The sequence below is a fragment of the Giraffa tippelskirchi genome, chromosome 9 (genome assembly GCF_054371585.1).
Source record: "Giraffa tippelskirchi isolate mGirTip1 chromosome 9, T2T-mGirTip1v1.2.pri, whole genome shotgun sequence".
Taxonomy (NCBI): Eukaryota; Metazoa; Chordata; class Mammalia; order Artiodactyla; family Giraffidae; genus Giraffa; species Giraffa tippelskirchi.
Genome location: NC_137283.1, coordinates 138297896 through 138318753, shown reverse-complemented (window position 1 = coordinate 138318753; position 20858 = coordinate 138297896). Strand labels below are relative to the sequence as shown.

The 20858-nt window shown below is 40.7% G+C and overlaps 1 protein-coding gene and 1 pseudogene across 50 annotated transcripts in view; one reads left to right on the top strand and one right to left on the bottom strand.

Annotated features, from left to right (window-relative positions):
- Positions 1 to 564: 564 nt before the first annotated feature.
- Positions 565 to 19395, bottom strand: LOC145521050 (zinc finger protein 639 pseudogene; annotated as a pseudogene). The gene is made up of 5 exons (XR_014065054.1): positions 19114 to 19395; positions 6194 to 6365; positions 4947 to 5196; positions 3784 to 3851; positions 565 to 2253 (listed from the first exon to the last, which is right to left on the bottom strand). The product of XR_014065054.1 is annotated as a zinc finger protein 639 pseudogene (transcript).
- The window catches only part of BCLAF1 (BCL2 associated transcription factor 1), a 31547-nt gene continuing 29820 nt past the window's right edge, over positions 19132 to 20858 (top strand). For all 49 annotated transcript variants that reach the window (XR_014065041.1, XR_014065039.1, XR_014065053.1 and 46 more), the window contains exon 1: positions 19132 to 19206. The gene's annotated coding sequence lies outside the window, so the exon portion shown is untranslated. The remainder of the gene's footprint in view (positions 19207 to 20858) is intronic.

Here is a 20858-nt window from a genome sequence, read left to right as displayed (position 1 = left end):
CAGGACTGAGCAACTAAAACAACACTCTATTCATATGAGTGAGCTGCAGACAGCCTACCCCTTTAGAACGCATTTCTTACGCAAAAGGACATCGTCTTATATAACCCATTTAGGTTTTTTGGTACTACAGAACTTGATGTAGAAAAGATGAGAGAATCTGCCATTTCTTAATGACTCTCATTTAAGCAGCAATTTGACTAAAGGCAAAAAATGGCCTCTGCAGAATCTATTACGCTAGATTTTAGCAGTATTTTCACATATTCAGAGGAAAGCTGTAGGCTTATTCCAAGAACACAAGTATAGAAATAGATCTACCAGATCTGAAATACTTTAAGAAGTCAATGATCTGGAATTTTATCAACATCTTTCCTATTGCCTATAAGATAGTCATCCCACCTGTCATTCTAAAAAGGCATGCATTCATAAGTTATTTATCAAGTGTTTTGAGTAACACATCGTTTGCACATCAAAAAGGTATGTGAAAAGCACACAGTAGGTATGCAGTCCACTTGCCCTGCTGGCTCACATGTTAATAGAGGAAACACAAAAGGCTATAATACAGTATTTTTTTCCTTCAAAAAAGTCAAATTTATTATTAACATTATGGAAGTTAAAGAGAACAATCAAGTTGTTTCATGGACTGGAAGGTGACTTATTAATTCCCTTTCATTTCCAAACCTCATCAGTCACTATATTTGTGAGGTAAATCAGCCAAACACTTGAAATCTAGATGAATTTTAAGATCTTCAATCTGTCCTGTTGAATATTCACAGTATTGACATAAATAAATCCCTTCAGATAAATGTGAATTTAAATGTTTGCAATATTCTAGCATACTTGAGAAGCCTTTCCCACAGTCATCACAAACATGAGGAAAAATTTTACTGTGTTCAGTAGCAACATGTCTGTTAACATTTGTATGAAGTCTACTTCGAAACCCACATACTTGACAAAGAAGTTTTTACATTTGTCAAATGTGATTTTGCTTAAGAGGCTATACTGTCCATGTTCTCCATTGTTATACTGATCACTTAACTCTATTAACTTACATGCATGCTCATTTACCACATGGCTATGCAAGTCTTCTGGATCACTCATTTCATGGTCACAGAACTGACACAAGTACTGTTCCTCACAGCTGCTCCTGGAAATGTAGGTAGAGTTCACTGCTTAGAGAACTGTATGTCACATTGCTCACACCAACACAGGTGATCACTAAAATGGGTGTCTGCAATGTGCTGGCTGAAGTTCTCAAAAATTACTGTCTTACAATCACAGTATTTATAAATGTAGGGATCCTCTTCATGCAGTTTGGCATGTTCGATCAGAAGCATGTTGGTAGAGAAACTCTCTTTGCATACTCAACACACATTTGAATCAGTATGCTTGTGCTTCAAGATCATATGCCTGCTTTAAATCAGAAAAATATTTGCTGCTGAACTCACAAAGTTCACATTTATAGAGGCCACTGTTGCTAGCTCTCAGTAAAGGCCATTTCTGCTGGGCAGTCACATTCAAAGCTTGGCTCTTGTCAACAATTTTGCAAAGTTTAGCTGGTGGCTCTTCATCAGTTTGGTCTTGGAGACTCTCAGAGGAATTGTTTCCTGTCTCTATATCATAGTCTTCAGAAATTGCATGCACTTCTGCAGCAATTGGAACATCTTCAGCAGTGTGAATTTCCATGGGGCTCTCCTCTTGGGTTTGCTGGTGGACTGATTCAGGGGAGTCACAGTCTTTCACCACAAATTTCAATATCAGCAGATTTTTCTGTAGGAAAGGCAGTGTGGTCTAGAATTCTAAGTACAGGACTGGGAACCAGGTAGTTTTAATTTCTGTTTCTGGCAGATTCCATCTGTAAATTTTGGCAATTCATTTGACGTCTCTGTATCAGAATCAAAGATTTTGTTGTCAAAATATTTTAAGTCTGGTTGTCTCACAGAACACTGTAACAATGATCAGAAAAAATTCCATCCAATCCATCTGCAATTCTGCTTATTCCAGAGGAATCTGAATAACAAGAAGGATGTAAAGTCCTTTTTCTTTTTTAGGATATTCATTCATATCTTTTTAATTTGGTGTAATTCTTAATACTGGAGTGAGGAAAATTGAATTACAGGGAAGTTTTCACAGATGGTGAAATATGCCAGTCCCTGGGGCCTCCCGGCCAGCCCAGGTGCAGCTGCAAGGCAGCGGCAAAGACGCTGGAGCATGGCTGGAGGGATGGCGCCACTCAGGTTGGTGCTCCGCTAGGCCCTATAATACAGTATTTTAAAGAACATCAAGTTTTTTGTTTTAGAACTTCTAGCATTTTCCAGCTAGGAAGAATTCAAGTCCTAAACAAATGCAAGGTAATCAAACAGACATCATACTGACTGAAAAAGGTTGGTCTCAGAGAAAAAGCAGACTATTCAAATCGTGTATGCACACATGTTTATGGAATCATGCTTATTGGGTACCTCCAATAGGCTGGTCCACAAGACTTGATTTAAAGGTGGGGGTGGGGAAGACTGGGCTTCCCAGGTGACACTAGTGGTAAAGAACCCACCTGCCAATGCAGGAGACATAAGAGACATGGATTTGATCCCTGGGTCAGGAAGATCCCCTGGAGGAGGGCATGGCAACCCACTCTAGTATTCCTGCCTGGAGAATCCCATGGACAGAGGAGCCTGGTAGGCTACAGTCCATAGGGTCGCAAAGAGACACGACTGAGCAACTTAGCATGCACACGTGTGGGGAGGACTTATGCATCTATATTATAGCTAGTTGGTGCTGCAGGACACTGCTTTTTAAAATATTTTTATTTATTTTTTGGCTGCGCCAGGTCTTAGTTGCAGCATGTGAACACTTAGCTGCGGCATGTGGGATCTAGTTCCCTGACCAGGAAGCAAACCCAGGGCCCCTGCATTGGGAACGTTGAGTCTCAGCCACTGGACCACCAGGGAAGTCTCATATAGGCTACTGCTTTTTAAAATATTTTGCTCGCCAGTGGCTTGGGATGAGGAAAGTGGGTGAGACACTGGAGATAGACACAAAGATGTGCACCTAGCATGAGTAGTGAGACAGGATCAGCTGAAGGAAAAGGTGGCAAACAAGGAAGAGCCATTGTTGGAAGAAGGCAAAGGAGCAGAAAAAGCTTTTTGGAAAGTAAGCAAAGAGACACTAAGAATTAAAAACTGCAAGGAGAGATAGATACTCAGTTCAGTCGACCATAGCAAGCCAGGCCTCCCTGTCCATCACCAACTCCTGGAGTCCACCCAAACCCATGTCCATTGAGTCAGTGATGCCACCCAACCATCTCATCCTCTGTCATCCCCTTCTCCTCCTGCCCTCAATCTTTCCCAGCATCAGGGTCTTTTCAAATGAGTCAGCTCTTCGCATCAGGTGGCCAAAGTATTGGAGTTTCAGCTTCAGCATCAGTCCTTCCAATGAATATTCAGGACTGATTTCTTTAGGATTGACTGGTTGGATCTCCTTGCAGTCCAAGGGACTCTCAAGAGTCTTCTCCAACACCACAGTTCAAAAGCATCAATTCTTTGGAGCTCAGATTTCTTTATAGTCCAACTCTCACATCCACACATGACCACTGGAAAAACCATAGCCTTGACTAGATGGACCTTTGTAAAAATGTAGGGATCAACTAGTCGATACAATATAGCAGTATGTATGTTGGGCTACACCCCACAGCTCTGCAAGTTTTATAGTTGCCCAGCCTTGAGACTGAAAAAGAACCCAGAGATTGCGACAGAGACATCAATGGCTTAATAAATGGGAGGTCTTACATACCTCAAGCAGATCCTGGAGAATCCACATGCAACAGACTGTGGGCAAGACATGGGAGCAGTCTTTACTACCTGGAGGGAAAAGAAGGCTACTATTTATACAGAGAATTGACATCAGGTTGGCTATCAGCAACCAGGGAAACCAGCAGCTGAGGCACGTCCCTCATCGCCCCTTGGGTTAATGACCATCACAAGAGTAGATATTGCCCTTTAATAAATTAGCAGGTGGAGCCCTTTCGGCCTAAGGGGCAAGCACTTTCATGAGAACAGGGCACAGGTGAAGCAGGGACTGGTTAAGCAGGGGGCTCAAAGAGCAAGAGAATAGCCATCTTGTGTGGCTTGATCATACACTCCTTCCCTACCTACCCTGAATGACCCTTACAGTCATCGGGGTCCTATGCGGGTTCTGATGACACACACAGCTGTTCTAGACTCCAAACACTGTTTTTTTTGCATTGCCTGAGGTCTCACGCAGGCCTTTTGTAATATCTTCCACTTGTTGTAATGCATTGCAGACAACACAGGGAACAATGGCTGTTATCACGCTATATCACTGCTTTGACCCTTTCTGTAGCTAAAGTCAGAAGCCCAAGGTACTCTTACTATTTTACCATTGCCACAGGTCCCCAACCAAGCCCTCCTGGGTAAATGAACAAGTCCAATTCACAAACCTGCTCCTAAGTCCATGTCCCTAAAGCCTGTGTCTGTAATTGTTTAGGGGTGATGGGTTGGGTGTATGCTTGTCTTCTGTAGCTAACCCAGGTCCCTGTATCTTGTCTATATGAAGCCTACCCCATACAATGAGATGAACCATGAGGATGGGGCTGCTACTTTTAAGCTGGAAAAAGACTGAAGTTAACAGAATATCATCAATATAATGGAACAGAAAGCTCTCTCTCCCAGGAGACACCCGTCACAGGTCCCCACATGCTAGTGGATGGCCACCTTGGCATCACCCCCGCAGCTTTCTGTTCCCCATCCTTATGTCCTTATTTCCCGGTGCCTTGGTGTTCCTCAGGAGTTTTCTCAGCCTCTTGGCTGGCTCGGCAATTGTTGGGCTGCACTCCTCAGGCCTGCAAGCTTTCTAGTTGCCCAACCTCAAGACTGAAGAAAGAGCTCAGAGACAGTGACCCAGACATAAATGGCTTCAGAGGTCGGGAATCTTACCCTTCTGAAGCAAGGTCCTGGAGTGGCACACTGCCATGTGCAGCAGACAGTGAGCAGGACACAGCAGCCATCTTTGCCACAGCGGGCGCAGGGGAGGAGCCTACCATTTATAGGGGGAACTGATGTCAGCTGTTGGCTCATCAGCGACCAGGGAAACCAGCAACTGAGGCACTTCCCTCATTGCTCCTTGGGTTAAAGAGCATCAGGAGATGTTTTCCTTTAATAAACTAGCAGGTGGAGCCATTCTGGCCTAAGAGGCAGGAGGCAAGCACATTCATGTGAGTAGGGTATAGGTAAAGCAGGGACTCAAAGAATAAGAGAACAGCCATCTTAAGTGGTCTGACTATACAGTATATAACTAAGGTCCCTGCACTGACAGAGAAGCCCCGAGAGTGAAGCGTTTTGATGACTTCTAAGACTCAAGAGTTAGAGTAGAGAGGAGATGGCAGGTAGTCATATTTCAGTTCAATCTTTCCACCAGAGACAGCTACAGCCAATCTTCCCTCTCTGCCTCAAATTACCTAGGTGTACATACAACTGCCTCCATAAATATTAATCTTTCTCCATTTTCCAGATTCACCATATTTCTCCTGTTAGCATGACTTTTTTCCTATCTGTGAAATACTGTGCTCACTCAGTCATGTCTGATTCTTTGCGACTCCGTGGACTGTAGCCTGCTTGGTTCCTCAGTCCGTGAGAATTTCCCAGGCAAGAATACTGGTGTGGGTTGCCATTTCCCACTCCAGGCGATCTGTGAAATAGTAGCCTGAGTCTATCATGTAAAGCAGAATTTGATTCTTTCTTGATCTTATTTACAATATAAGGACAATTTAATCAACTGGGAATGGGTCTATTACAGTAGTTCTCAAACTCGAGTGTACATCACAGTCATCTGGAAGGTTTGTTAAACCACAGCTTACTGGACCTCATCCCAGAATTTCTAATACAGTGGTTCTGTGGAAGGAACAGAATTTGCATGTCTAATAAGTCCCCGGGTGAGGCTGCTGCTGTTTCCAGAATCATTTGCTCTGTTACAGTCACCTGGGATGAATGATGATTCCAGCCATTCCCCTACCACCATGCTTCTCTTTGATAAAAGGAGAAGGAAAGAGCATCTCAGTTCACACTGATATTAAAAAAGTTACATTCAAAATGTTGTACAACTTATTGCAACTCACTAGTGTGCTGACACCAGGCTTGAGAACAACTTTCAACTATTGACCAAAGGAAGGGTCTGGATTACTTACCACAGAGACAAAATGCTGTCAGCTGGGCAGAATGCCAGGATTGGTATCTTTCTAAGAGTCAGCTAGATCCTTTTGAAGAGGACTTCTTGAAAATTAAATGTTTCTTTAAATAGAGCTATGACAAGCACTCACTCATTCCTGTATTTTTTTCTGATCGATGCAATGACAAAGCCTGTTTTAATGAGATATGATTTTATAAGTTACTTGGCGTCAAGTTACTTGTGTTTGATGAGATAATTCATTTCTTATCCTTGTCATATGCATAATACTTAATTTCTTCACCCAAGGAACAATTGATCAATAGATATTTGTTGAATGAATATTTAACATCATAAAACTGAGTATAATTCTTGCGTTGTCCTGTTGGCTGTGTAAGGGTAATAGACGTGGTGCTAAAAAGTCAAGTTGTTAAGGTGAGGGTCACAAAGGGAGAGATGTTCAGAAGAAAGATGTAGTGGGGAGAAGTGTTGTTTTGCCAAGGAACTTTCATGCAAGAGCCTTTGCACAAGACAGTAGATTATGTAGATTACTGTCTGCACCAGAATGTGCATCTGGGGGTCACATGGGACTGGGACCCAGCCTGCATTCTGTTCATCTGCTCATCAAGCCACATACCTGAGCATGGTGCTGTCACTGTCCAAGGAAAGAATAGGTTTGCCTAATCTCAAAGACGTATGCTCAGTTGCTCAGCCATGTATGAACTGCTGTGACACTTTGGATGATAGCTCATCAAGCTCCTCTGTCCATGGGATCTTCCAGGCAAGAATACTGGAGTGGGTTGCCATTTCCTCCTCCAGGAGATCTTCCCAATCCAAGGATTGAATCTGAGTCTCCTGTGTCTTCAGCATTGTAGGCAGATTCTTTACCTGCTGAGCCATCCGGGAAGCCCCCAATATTGATCAACTGTTGGCAGCCCAGTTTTCCTGTGTCTGGATTTTTCTCCAGCGGTCATAAATTAGTCATTGGTTGTCTTGAAAATGTTGGCATGTACATAGCATTACTAATTGTTTCACATGAACATTTCATGCATGGAACCCCATGGCGGACCTCCAAGAATTCTTTCTTGCCATGCGCCCATCAGCAGAGGACTGGACTCTTTTCTATGAATACTGATGGACAGTTTTACTTTGTGGATTTAGGGATTCTGGGAAGGCCTGATAAATGATCCCCAGAGGAATCTTACCCTATTTAACAACTAGAGCTTGACATTCCAATTTAATTTGATCGTCTTAGCTCAAGGCATGTTGAAATGAAACAAGTAATTAAGAATTATTCTGCTGTCAGTGTATTGCTTTTAGCACCCTGTGGTTATGTATGTCACAGTACTGAGCAGAAGACATTATGGATTTACTTGGCTGAGCCATTTCCCTTATCCTAGGCTCTCTGGGTCTTGTCTCAGTTTTGGTCATTCTCATTTTCCCCAGTACTTCCTACAGTCTCTGTTACACAGTAGGCCCTCAGCAGATATTTACTGAATAAATGAATCACCAACAATCCTATCACATCCTTGTTTAGTTAATTCAGAAAAATTAAGATTCTATGTTCATAACCTCAAAAATTTATTCCTAAGGTACACTAAAGAAGATTTTGATTTCTTATTTTCTGATCTAGATGGTAAACCCAAATTAGTTCTTCATATCTTTAGATTTACAGATGTCTTATCATTTGGAATAAAAATCACTTCACAGAAAATGGTCTATCATTACCATCTGCTTCTTTCATTTGACTCTGTGTTCAATTTTCAAATGAGCTTTAAGATTCTATTCTAGTACATATTATTTTCATTGCTTTTCTTCATATTTTGGACATTTGCTCTGGCACTATCCATTAGAGCATATCCTCCTCTTACATGCAGCAATGGCTAGCAAATGGCTGTTCACCAAGAACTACATTTCCCAGCCCCCATTGGGTCAAGTTGTGGTCATGTGACTAGTCCACACCAATAAAATGTGATCAGAAATGATGTCTTCTGCTGCTGCTGCTGCTAAGTCGCTTCAGTCATGTCTGACTCTGAGCAACCCCATAGACGGCAGCCCACCAGGCTCCGCCATCCCTAGGATTCTCCAGGCAAGAATACTGGAGTGGGTTGCCATTTCCTTCTCCACTGCATGAAAGGGAAAAGTAAAAGTGAAGTCGCTCAGTTGTGTCCAACTCTTAGCAACCCCATGGACTGTAGCCTACCAGGCTCCTCCGTCCATGGGATTTTCCAGGCAAGAGTACTGGAGTGGGGTGCCATTGCCTTCTCCTGATGTCTTCTTCTAGGCCAATATAAAAAAGTATACTTCCTCCATACTCCTTTCTCCTTTTGCTGGTTGTCATAGAGCAACAATGAGGCTTGTAATCTTTACTGTACTATGGATTCCTTTGGCACACATTAGAAGCCTCTGAATCCCTTTGCAGAATGTTTGTTAAATGTAGAATTATAACATTTGTTAAACCTAGAATTATAAAGGAAACAAACTATATTAAATAAAATTATTAGAATATTTAGAAAATCAGTACTACATAATATATCTGAGTATATTCATTATCTATCGCTATGTAACAAATTACAATAAAACAAAATTTTTTCCATGGTTTCTGTGGGTCAGGAGCAGCTTAACTGGGCAGTTCTGGACCAGTCTTTCAAAAGGCTACATTCAAGGTGACAATTAGGAATGCAATCATCTGGAAGCTTGAGTGGGGAAAAGATCCACTGCTAAGCTTGCTCAGACAGCTGTTGGCAGGTTTCAGTCCTTTTTCACATCCACCCCTCCACAGAGTTTTCCTATCACAGCAGCATGACCTCCCCAAGAGCAAGTGCTCAAAGAAAGAGCACAGAATCTATTGAAATGTTACAGCCTAATCTCAGAAATGACATAGAATCACTTTTACCAGACTCTATTCACTAGAAGAGTATTACACAAAGGTGTGAATGCCAGGAACCTGGGGGCCATGTAAAAGCCTGCATACCACAATGAATATTTTGTTTTTGTTTTGTATTAAAATAAAAGATCTAGAGGAAAGTCTAATAACTACTGTAATTGTGAAAGTGTGCTGAGTATAAGTGATTCTTTGAAAGTTTGGCAACAACAGTGATGATTAAAAAAAAAATCTGTGATTTATTTGTTACAAAGATGCAAGTACTGCTAATACTTTCTGTGGTTCTTGCCTATATTCATAATTAAGGAAACGACAAATTTTGGGTTGAAGTTAACAGTGATGTAACTTTTCCCTTGCAAATATATGGGCAGCCCTGAATTCTATCCATGAATCCTTTGGAGGTTAGTGGACTCTTGAATTCTAGCCAAGGGCCCTATGAGATTGGAAAGCCACAGATAGCTTAGTACCCTGAATCACTACTTGAGGAAATAGTTATCAAACCATTACAATTGCCTTGATTTGTTGAGAGAGAGAAAGCCTCTATACTGTGTGTGAGCCATTATATATTTTAGAGTCTATTTGTTATTAATACTATTTGTTGTTTAGTCCCTAAGTTGTGTCCAACTCTTTTGCGACCCTGTGGACTGTAGCCCACCAGGGGCCTCTGTCACAGGGTTTCCCAGGCAAGAATCTGGAGTGGGTTGCCATTTCCTTCTCCAGGGGATCTTCCCAAGTCAGGGATCAAACCTGTGTCCCTTGCATTGACAGGCGGATTCTTTACCAATGAACCATTCTCTCTCTCTCTCTTTAGTCACTCAGTCGTATCCGACTCTTTGCCATGGACTGTAGCCTGCCAGGCTCCTCTGTCCATGGGATCCTCCAGGCAAGAATACTGGAGTGGGTTGCCATTTCCTTCTCCAGGGGATCTTCCCGACCCAGGAATCGAACTTGGGTCTCCTGCATTGCAGGCAGATTCTTTATTGACTGAGCTATGAGAGAAGCCCCAAGAGCCATTAGGGAAGTCCATATGTTACTATAGCCTATCCTATACTCCCTAATACATTGGCCAATTAATTACAATATTATTTCTACTTTATTTTGTCCTTCAACATACGCTTTTGAGTAAAATTTTAACTTAACTTTGTGTTAAATTCCATAAATTTATCTGCTATTGTAGAGCATTCATCTCATTCCACTATCATCTAATTCACTAACTTAATATGTACATGTAATAAAGACATGTAGAGACTAAATTATATTATTCCAGGGACTTTTACTTTTTTCCTCCAGCTTTCAGTTTTATACACCAGATGGTTGCCAGCTGGATCCCTATGAATAAATTGTAAATAATCAGTAATAATCAATATTTTTATGACTCATGCTCCTAAAAGATATTTAAGCACGTTAGTGAACTTGTTTTCAAACAATGAGCATCTCATCACAGGGACAACAGATCATCCCATATACCATTGGCAGAAATATCTCCCTGGCATAAGTAATGGAGACTGAAAGACTGAATGTATCTAGGTAAAGCTGCTGGATGGGTTTGTGTTAAAAGAAATTAACTTAGTTATAGTACAAGGTTGAAGGGGTTTTGTTGTCATGGACATTAAAAAAAAATGGTACAAACACTAAGAAAACAAAGTCAGGTCTGTGATTTTACAATTCTTTCTAAAATTGAATTTTAAAAATGAGCCAGTGGTGTTAATTTCAACCTAACTAGCCAGATCCTAGTATGACAAAATGAATTTTGAAAATAATTGTCTTGCAAAAGATCAAGCCATTTTTAGGCATATATATCATGGTTGGTTGGAATTCAGTATAAAGATTCCTTTTAAAAGGAAGTGAACCATGTAACATTTATAGTTTTCTCACAGTACTCCCCTTCACTGTTCAAGAGAAGATTCATTAAGCAAAAACAGTACTATAGAGCACACTAGGAAAAAAAAAAACAACAACAATCCTCTCTGGAAGCAAATATCCCCCTAGCAGTAATTTAGAACTAGATTGATCAAAATGGTGATTTACTAATGAATATTTCATTTTCCTCTATTAAAGTATATTTTTGACTATGATTTATAAGAACCACATACAAAAAAAATCTTTTCTTAGTTCTTAGCTCCTCATTATCTTATGCAAGTTAAGTAAAACTAAATGGTCTAAATTGAAGACAAATTTGTATTATAATAGGAGTGCTTATTGTAAAAGTTTTAGAATACACAGGAAAGCTTGCCGCAACTAGAGAAAGCCCATGCACAGCAATGAAGACCCAGTACAGCCAAAGATACATAAATAAAATAAATTAAAAAAAGAAAAAATGTTGTGCTACATTGAAATTAGTTACAGAATGATTATATATATATATATATATATATACACTCTCATATAATTTTATTAGTTTATTATAAAATTCTAATGCAGTTTTCTACATGAAAAGCTATAGGATGGAGTTAAACTGTTGGGTCTCTGATAATGTTTGTAGAACATCTAAAGTAACACTCAGGTTAAAATTATTATGACCCTGCATAAGATTATATAACTTATATTGGAAAGAGCAAGCCATCTGCAAAGATGGCCAGAACTTTTCTTATGACCTGGATTTATCTCACAACTCCCAGTAACTTTAAAACCTAGATGAATATTTATTCCCCTTACATTTACTCTTTACTTTCTTTCAGTTTCATGGGGCAAAATCAGGTATTTTCGTAAACAAAGCATAGCCTAAGGTTTGGAGGAAGAGAAGATTCAGGTGTGGCACTGATAATTTATTTTCTGTCTTGATGAAAAATGTGCTGAATAACAGAATAAAATATGGCATCACAATTCATCTAGTTGACTTTATCTACTTTTCAAAATTCAATCATTGTTTTGACATTGACACAATCATTTATTTCTGAAAAGTTGGAGGGCATATGCCTTCCCTGCAGGCAATTTATATAACTGAGCCATCTTCTCAGAGAGATTATTTAATTCTGCTTCCTCTTCCACACCTGTCATCCCATTGTATACACCCTTAGTGTCTCATTTTTCTAATGCTTTAAACATTTAAATTCCAGTTAATATGCACCTTAAATTCATCCTTGAGCTGTCTAGGCTTGAATGCGGATATCATCACCCTATAGTCCCCTTGACACAATGAATTCACAATTTCTGTGCATTTTGTTACTCGCCCCCTCTTGGCTTTTCTTAAGGCACTAATAAATATACTAGCCTGAAACCCTCAAATAGATTTTCATTTCACATTTATCCTTTTGCACAGCCTGGTGCAACATATTACTGTGGCCCAGATCTGGGAACTACTTAGCCTCCCCTAATTCGAGTAGCTTTGTGGTACATGTGATGTGTGGTCCATGTCAGAGTTAGAGCTGGACAATTCCAACAATGTCATTGGTGAGAAAGTACAGCAGGGTAGGGAGAAGTGGTAATGTTATTACTTATCTTGTGCTTTAAATGCATCAATACAAAAGGAAATCTGAAAAGACATAAAACATTAACACTTAAAATTACAGTTCTACTTAAGGTAGAAATATATTATGCATCATTTATCCATCAAGACCATTTAATCATTACTTGGACACTGAAATTTCTTTAAAAATTTATTTTTATTTATTTGGCTGCATCAGGTCTTAGTTGCAGCATGCAGGATCTTCACTGCAGCATACAGGATCTTTGGTTGTGGCATATGAACTCTTATTTGTGGCATGTGGGGTCTAGTTCTTTGACTAGGGATCAGATCTTGGCCCCCTGCATTGGGAGTGAAGAGTCTTAGCCACTGGACCACCAGAAAAGCCCCTTAAATTTCTAAATTTGTTTACTTTGGGGTAATAAAGAGGACTGTTCAGATAAATATATATGCATGTGTACACATGCTATACTATGTATCTTATTACTTAGAATAAGATATATGGGAACTATTAACCAAGGTACATATAAGAGGAACAGCACAGGTCAGGTTGATCTAATATTACTTCTACTAAAAGTATTTACATGGTTAAAAACTGCTGTGAAAAGATGGTAGTCTTTAGAGCCAGATGGACATTTGATAAAATTTAGTTGATATGTGACTTTGGCAAGATACTCTACTTCTGCAAGGTTCAGTTTCCTTATTGTTAAAAATGGGACTATTTAGTGAATGTTATATAGTCAGTTCTGCTATAATGAAACATGTGTGTTCATAAAAATTCATGTGCTAGGGCCCAGAAATAAACATACACATGCACAGTCAGTTAATCTGTGACAAAAGAGGTAAGTATATACAATCGAGAAAAGACGATCTCTTCAGCAAGCAATGCTGGGAAAGTTGGATGGCTGCATGTAAATCAATGAGGTCAGAACACTCCCTCACATCATACACAAAAATAAACTCAAAATGGCTTAAAGACTTAAATATAAGCCATGAATGACACCACATGACGCTTGCCTGGTGGTAGAGTGGCTAAGACTCTACGCTCTCAATGCAGGGGGCCCAGGTTGGATCACTGGTCAGGGAAATAAGATTCCACACATCACAACTAAGATTCTACATGCTGCAACTAAGACTCAGCACAGCCAAATAAACAAATTTTTAACAATAAAAAAGACATACTATAAAACTCCTAGAAGAGAATATAGGCAAAACATACTCTGACATAAATCATAGCATTGTTTTCTTAGGTCACTCTCCCAAGGCAAAAAGAAGTGAAAGCAAGAGAAGAGAGTAACAGAGGACGAGATGGTTGGATGACATCACTGACAAAATGGACATGAGTTTGAGCAAACTCTTGGAGACAGTGAAGGACAGGGAAGCCTGGTGTGCTGCAGTTCAAGGGGTTGCAAAGAGTCGGACATGACTTAGAGATTGATCAACAACAACCTATAATGGAAAAGAATATGAAAAAGAATATACACATATATGTAGCCACATATATATATACATATGTGTATATATGATTAAATTACTTTGCTGTACATCTGAAACTAACACAACCTTGTAAGTCAATTACACTTCAATAAAAAATTTTTTTAAAAAGTATGTGCTAGGCAAAATCACAATAAAAATCACAGGGCTTTTGGCAAAAATAGGCTTAGGATATAATACTCAAAAACTTCATCAGTTACACATGAAAAAAAATAGAAACCTAGCAAATATGGTAGCAGAGTTTCATACATGTTAAGTGGTTAAGAAACACATAAATACTAAAATGATATTTTATTTTAAAAATAACTGAAGTTTACTTGTAGAAATGGGTATCAAGAAAGTTGTGAGCTGTTGTGAAGAGGTACAAGGAGAGTAATCTGAAATCAGAAGGCAAGTTGTAACATGAACAGAGGATGAATGTGAGGTGAAATAGCTGGTAGGTGCTGGAGTTGCTTATGTTTCAGAATTCCTATTCAGTTCAGTTCAGCTGGGTGTTAATTATTGCACTCCTGTAGTGTTTCTTGCAGACTAAATGGCACAGAGGCACACTGTCCTTGTCTTTTTGACTTCTCACACTTAAGCACATGCTTCTCTTGGCCTGGAAGACAACCTCCAAGATGGTCTCCAATGATCTCCACTTCCTGGTATTCACACCTTTGTATAGTCTGCTTTCACACTGCACCAGGGTTAAGTCTGAACAGCCAATAAAATATAGTAGAGTGATGGTGTGTCACTTCTGAGATTAGCTTATAAAGGTAACAGCTTCTGTCTTGGGCTCCCTTTTCTCCCCTCATTAACTGGGGGAAGCCAGCTATAGCATGAGGACACTGAGGCATCCCATGCAGAGGTCCATGTGATTAGGAACTGAGGTCTCTTCCCAACGTCCACATGAGTGATTGTGGAATGAATCTCCAGACTTCAGATGTTTGCAGCCTCAGCTGACAACTTCACTGCAACTTCATGAGAGACCCTGAGCCAGAATCATGCAGATAACCCCTCCAGATTCCTGACCCACAGACACTGTGAAATTATTGTTTAAAGCTGCTAAGTTTTGTTATACAATAACAGAAAAACTACTACATTTGATTTCATTTGTCTTCTACCTCCCTGGCTGTTTTTTTCTCAATTTCCTTACTGGTTCCTCCTCCTCTTTTAACAAATGCATAAATGTTGAAATTCCCTGGAGTAGAAAAGATCTCCTTCTGTTTCCTGAATGGAAAGAATGGTAGTGAACATAATTAATCAAGAGGAAGGTGGTTCAAGATGAGAATAAATAGATAAGTGCAGGTCGTGGTACATAAGCGGTTATGGATATATAGTGGATAAGCTACATAAGTAGTTTGGATTTCAATCCAGCTGCAGTGGAAGGTTAAGATTGTAATCAGAGATATGACATGATTTATTTGAAAGAGATCATTCAAGCCGCTCTCTCTGAGAAATGGATTGACAGTGGGCAGGAAGACCAGCTAGGAGGCTGTTTTAGTAGTTTAGGTGAGGTAACAATGATCATTGTGAGAAAAGGAAAATGCAAATAATTGTAAATGTATTTTGGAAATGGATTGACAGGTCTCAGCTGATTTATTGGATTAGAAATTTAGGGAAAGAGAAAATAGTGTTGCTCCCTAGGTTTTGACCTTAATTCACTGGATTTTGATAGTGTTATAATAGTTGGGAAGATCGGAGAGAATAATAGGGAAGGAAAGAATAAACAGGTTGGGAGAAAGAATGGAAATTAGAAATTTAATTTGTTTTCTAGCACTTTAATTAATTTATTTATTTAGCTGCACCGGGTCTTAGTTTCAGCATGCAGGATCTAGTTCCCCCAACCAGGGACAAATCCAGACCCCCTGCATTAGGAGCATGGAGTCTTAGCCACTGGATCACCAGGGAAGTCCCAGGAATTCCATTCTTAATATTAGGTTTGAGATGTGTGTGAAACCTTCAAGAAGAAAGACAAGATATGAAGTCAAATATGTGCAGGTCTGTGGTTCAAAGGAGAATTCCAGCTTTGAGATAAAGTACAAAGATGATACTTAAAATCACAGGATGACAGATATAGAGAGACAAAAGGTGACCCAGGACTCAAGCCCAGAGGATTTCAACAAAGAGCATTCTGCTCCTCCTATAAACCTCTCTCAAGGAAGAAATGGTCTTTGGTGATAAATCTAATCATAATTCTGTTACCTCACTTTAGGTGGCCTTTCGTCTCTACTCTTTAATAGCTAGATTAAATAGCCAGCTGGCATAATTTGTGGGCAAAGATTTCTTATGAAAACTTTGAAAGTATTACATATTCCATTTATTGCAATAATCTTTGTGAGAAAGATGCACATTAATCTTGGTGGGACTGAGAACAATGGTTAACAGTCATATTTTGATATTTCAATTTTTTTGAAATGAATATTAAGGAACAATAGTGTAATAAATAATTCTTGAATACATAATTTTGGTAATTTTAAATCTTGGGGAAGAAAACAACTTCCATGTTTGTAGCAGGCAAAAAGAGGATAGAAAGAGCGGGGGCGGGGGTGGGGGGAAACCCAGTCAACTTGTGCTCACCAGTAGGAAGTGAAATAGATTTGGCAAAGGGAACCATTTATTTCAATTGTACAGATATGGAAAAATGCCAGACCATTTGGGAAAATGTCCTCATACATAGAAAATGTCTCTACCCAAAACAGAGCATGCAGTTGAGGGTTCTTGTTTGTGAGCAACAGAAACCAACTCTGGTTAGCTCATTCAGAAATTTACTGAAAGATATCAGCTAGCTCCAAGTATCAGCATACATTCTATCACAATTAAAAAAAAAAGGAATCAATACAAAGCCTTGGGAAGGATAGGAAAAGAGGAGGTAGCAGAAACAATAGCCAACCACTCACAGCCCCCCCAGTCTACATAACCTAAACTCTTTTGGCCCCACTTTGTTTTGCCTGCTTCCCACTACTGGTGGGTTAGCAACAGTTACTATTCTCAGGGAGTGGGAAGCAACTCTCCAAATTCCCCTTGAACTTTAATTTCCCTAAATGAGAAAACAGTTCCAATGTTGTTCAGCCTAAAAAGACAAACAAAACCAGCAGAACGACGGAGTTTGCCTTCCAAGTCTAACCTTCCAACACCGTTTTCAGACAGCAAATCTTTTCTTGTTCTTTCAGTTACCTTAAATGAAACAAACCAAAACCCTAAGGGAAGAGTTTTATAAACATGGAGTAAACTGCCAATGACCTATGTTAAATTTAGCTTACTGATTTATTATTCTTTTTGTAGGCATTTATCTTATTAACAAGGTTGGTCATTTGTTTACAATTACTATTTCTTCTTGGGAAATTTTCTGTTTTTATACAATGCCCTTTTGTTAAATGGGCACTTGATTTTCTCATGTTCCTCTCCACCTTCTTTGTATTTTCAACAGGGTAAAAAGTTCCATTACAAAGAATGGAACTGTAATGGTGGAATTTCAGGTTTTGAAAGTAAAAGAAAACAATACAGTGAAGTACATATAACATGATCTAAATTCAATATCCTCTAATTTTGGAGGTTGATAAAAGTGTCATATATCAAATGAACCTAGTCCAAAAGAAGCCTGGATTGCTTTTTATTAAAGGATTTGTTCCGATGTCTCTTCTACTTTGTTATTACCTCAGGTTATTTAAAAGCAGAGTTATACTGCCTCAGATAGCAACGTGACTTCGTTTTCAATGCATTCGCAACAGAATTGCAGAGAAGGGCTTAAGATAATATCCTAGTTTATAAAGCACTTGTGTCAGATTGTAGTTAATCCTGAAATAATGGGTAAGGGCTTTTAGCTTTAAATCACCCCCCTCCCTTACTTGCAGAATAGTAGTTGTATTGAGCCATCAACGGCTTTTCCTTTTTTTAAATATAGTTTATCCATTCAACAAATATTTACTGAGCACCTACTGAATGCTTGGGACTTATCAGTGCACGACATAGGCCAAAGATTCCTGCTTCCACATTCTGATAGTGGTGAGGGGTTGAGGGGCAGGCTGTACAAGAAATAACCGAGAATACATCCCATAAAAAGGAGGTATTTTTTTTCTAGTTGAGCTCGTAAATTGGACTGTGATGAGAGAATGCCCTAAGCACAGTATTAAATCCACGGCTAGGGCCCAATACTGGACTGCATTTACTGACAGAAGACTGGTTGCTAATTAGAACTTTTAAATCCTTTCAGGCAGTTCAGGTCCCTAAACAACAAAGTAATAACGATTTTAGGCCCTAAGGAATTATGCGCAGCTAAGTCTTAATAGAAAATGTGCTATGACTCTTATCTGAAATTTTATCCAAATCAAAAAATGTGGCTTCCCTATTCATAATCTGATTTGTATTTCTGGCAGATTAGGTTGTTTCTGGACCAGCACAACTGATCTTTAAGCTTTGTGTTCTGCTTTATTTTTATGCTCAAACCAACGTCTCGAGGTGTCTAAGTGGTAATGCTTTAACCACGTCCGAGGACAAGAAGCATCCTCTGACGCAAACCGCCAAGACAGCCTAAACCACTTCGGAGTACTGCAGCGTGAACTCCGCTACGGGTAGGAGAGTTGGTGTGACGCCACTCAAGAAACGGACGCAGACCGTGGCCATTTTTCTACTTTCTAAGTGCGTCTGGCATATTTTCTATCAAACAAAAAGCGACACTTCCTAGTTTCCAGTTGGCGTCTGAGAAAAAACTCGGCGCTTCCTGGCACAGAGAGACGCAGTGTGCTAACAGAGTCCGTGTCTTTTCCTCAGTGTGAAATTATCCTTTTGTTTCCGGCCTGGTCAGAGTTGGTCCCACAGAAAAAATAGACCAGACGAGCAAAAGTGGGGGCAAGAGAGGTCCGGAGGGTTCGCTCAATGCAAACCAGAGAAACCAGCACATCCCACGGTGTGGAACCACGACCTCCCATCACCAAAACACCCCGCCCACTTTCTACAGCCACCCTGGCGGAGGCGGCTGGTGAAGACCGGAAGGCGGAGCCGCCACCTCATCGCGCGAGACCAGCCACGAGACTTCCCAGAAAGCCTCAGGCAACATCTTAGTCGCGGCCGGAGAGCGGGTTTGGGGCGGTGGGGTGGGTGGGGCTTGGTCAGATATTTAGCGACACCGGAGGCCACGCCCCAAATCGGAAGTGACGGAGAGGAGCTAGCGCGTCGAAGATACCTCTATGGTTTTCCTCCCGTTCTTGAGTGGGGAAATGGCCGCTGTGTAGTTACGGGTGAGATAAGTCCCGGGAACCGTCCTTCGGCGTGTCAGGTAGGCCTTGCGTTGCGTTCAGATAACTCAAAAGGCAGTGAGTATCGAGGAGGAATGAATATTACTGAATCTTTTGTTGGTAGTGGCGGGTTGGCGGTGACAGGAGAGCCCAGGAGACGTTGCGCCGTTATTTATGCGTTTCCCAGTCAGTTTCCCTCAGGCTTTCGAGGCACTACGGGCCGAAAAGGTGGGGGGTGGGGTGAGCAGCGAGAACCGTGCGCGCGCGCGCGCCTGGGAGTCTGGCTCGAGAGCCACAGACCGCGCGGCCTTCCTTGCGCTTGCGCAGATCTGCCTTTTCAACCCTTCCCCCATTTTCCTCAGCCCGGACCTCTGCGCGTGGCCGACTGAAAGCTCGCCCCGGCGCACGCGCGCTTCCTCTTCTCTCCCTTCCCCGCCTACGGCTCCTCAGGCGGTCCGAGGTGCAACTTGTGTGTGTTCGCTTCTCATTGGCTGGAATCGCCACCTTTTCTTTCCGGCCTGAGAGGCTTGGACAAAACTAACCTGCAACCAAGTACGTTGGGTAGATTAACCCCTTTTCGCGCCGTCTTTTAACTCCTTTTCCCCGGCTTCACGCCCCCGGTCGGTTTAAGCCTTGTTTTTGTTACTCTAGTTTGTCCTAGGGTCTTGTTCCGCGCTCTGACCCCGGCATCCGCCTCCGGCTTTCTGGGTTGCGGGAAAATTTTCTTCGGGTTCCCCTGGTAACTGTAATTTGAAGCAAGAGTGCAGTCTTGACTCTAGGAGTTGGTACCTAGTTACTAGCTTGGGCAGCGGCCTCTGCCGATGGATGTAAGGACGGCCCTGCCACCTCCGGGGCTAAAGGGCAGTTCTGCAGTACCCAAGAAGCCACGTCCTTCTTGCAGATTTATCCATTGTACCTTGTTAGAAAAGTTGCTTCCGCGATTGGTGATATAAATGGATGGATGGGAGTGGTGAGTTGAGGTTAGGGACTTGGCCATCATAAAGCCGGTGGTTGGCTTTATTTAAGTTTTAAGATGTATCTTTGTCAGAATCAAGCAGCAGTGCTGCCAACTACTTTTCTAAGTCAAACTTTTAAATTTATTTTATATATATAGAGAGATAGAGAATTTTAGAAGTGAAAAAAATTGAAACTATATTTGGAGGCAGATATGACCAAAAATGACGTACAGAGATTAGCTCCTTCGGTCTTGTATTTTTTTGTGCAGCAGCGCCTCTTAAATTTTGGGGATATTAAAAGGCAAAACAGTTTATCTCTCACTGTGAATTCTCATTCAGATTGGACTATAGTTGGAATGGTTGGGCTACCGTTTAGACAAAGAACCTTTACATCGGAGGAAACGCTACCAGTTTTTTTGCAGTTTTATGTGATCCTAGACAATTTTGGATAAGTAATTGAATGAAAGGATTGTGTGTCCGAAATAACTCACTTTAGATGAGTAAAGTAAAGCCTGTCTACTGATGGCAGTTAGCATCTTGTTTTAAGAATACCACACTTTCATTGTTACCTTGTGGTGGTCATGGGAATCCCCCTTGATTCAGATAATTGTGGCAAAGGAAATTTTTTGGCTAGAGCTGATTCTTGAATTGGAAGAGCAGTAGTGTTTCAGGACTTGAAGACAGATCGCTAAAAACTTGTGACTTGGGTAGGCTCAGGTTTAGTTCAGTGTATTGAA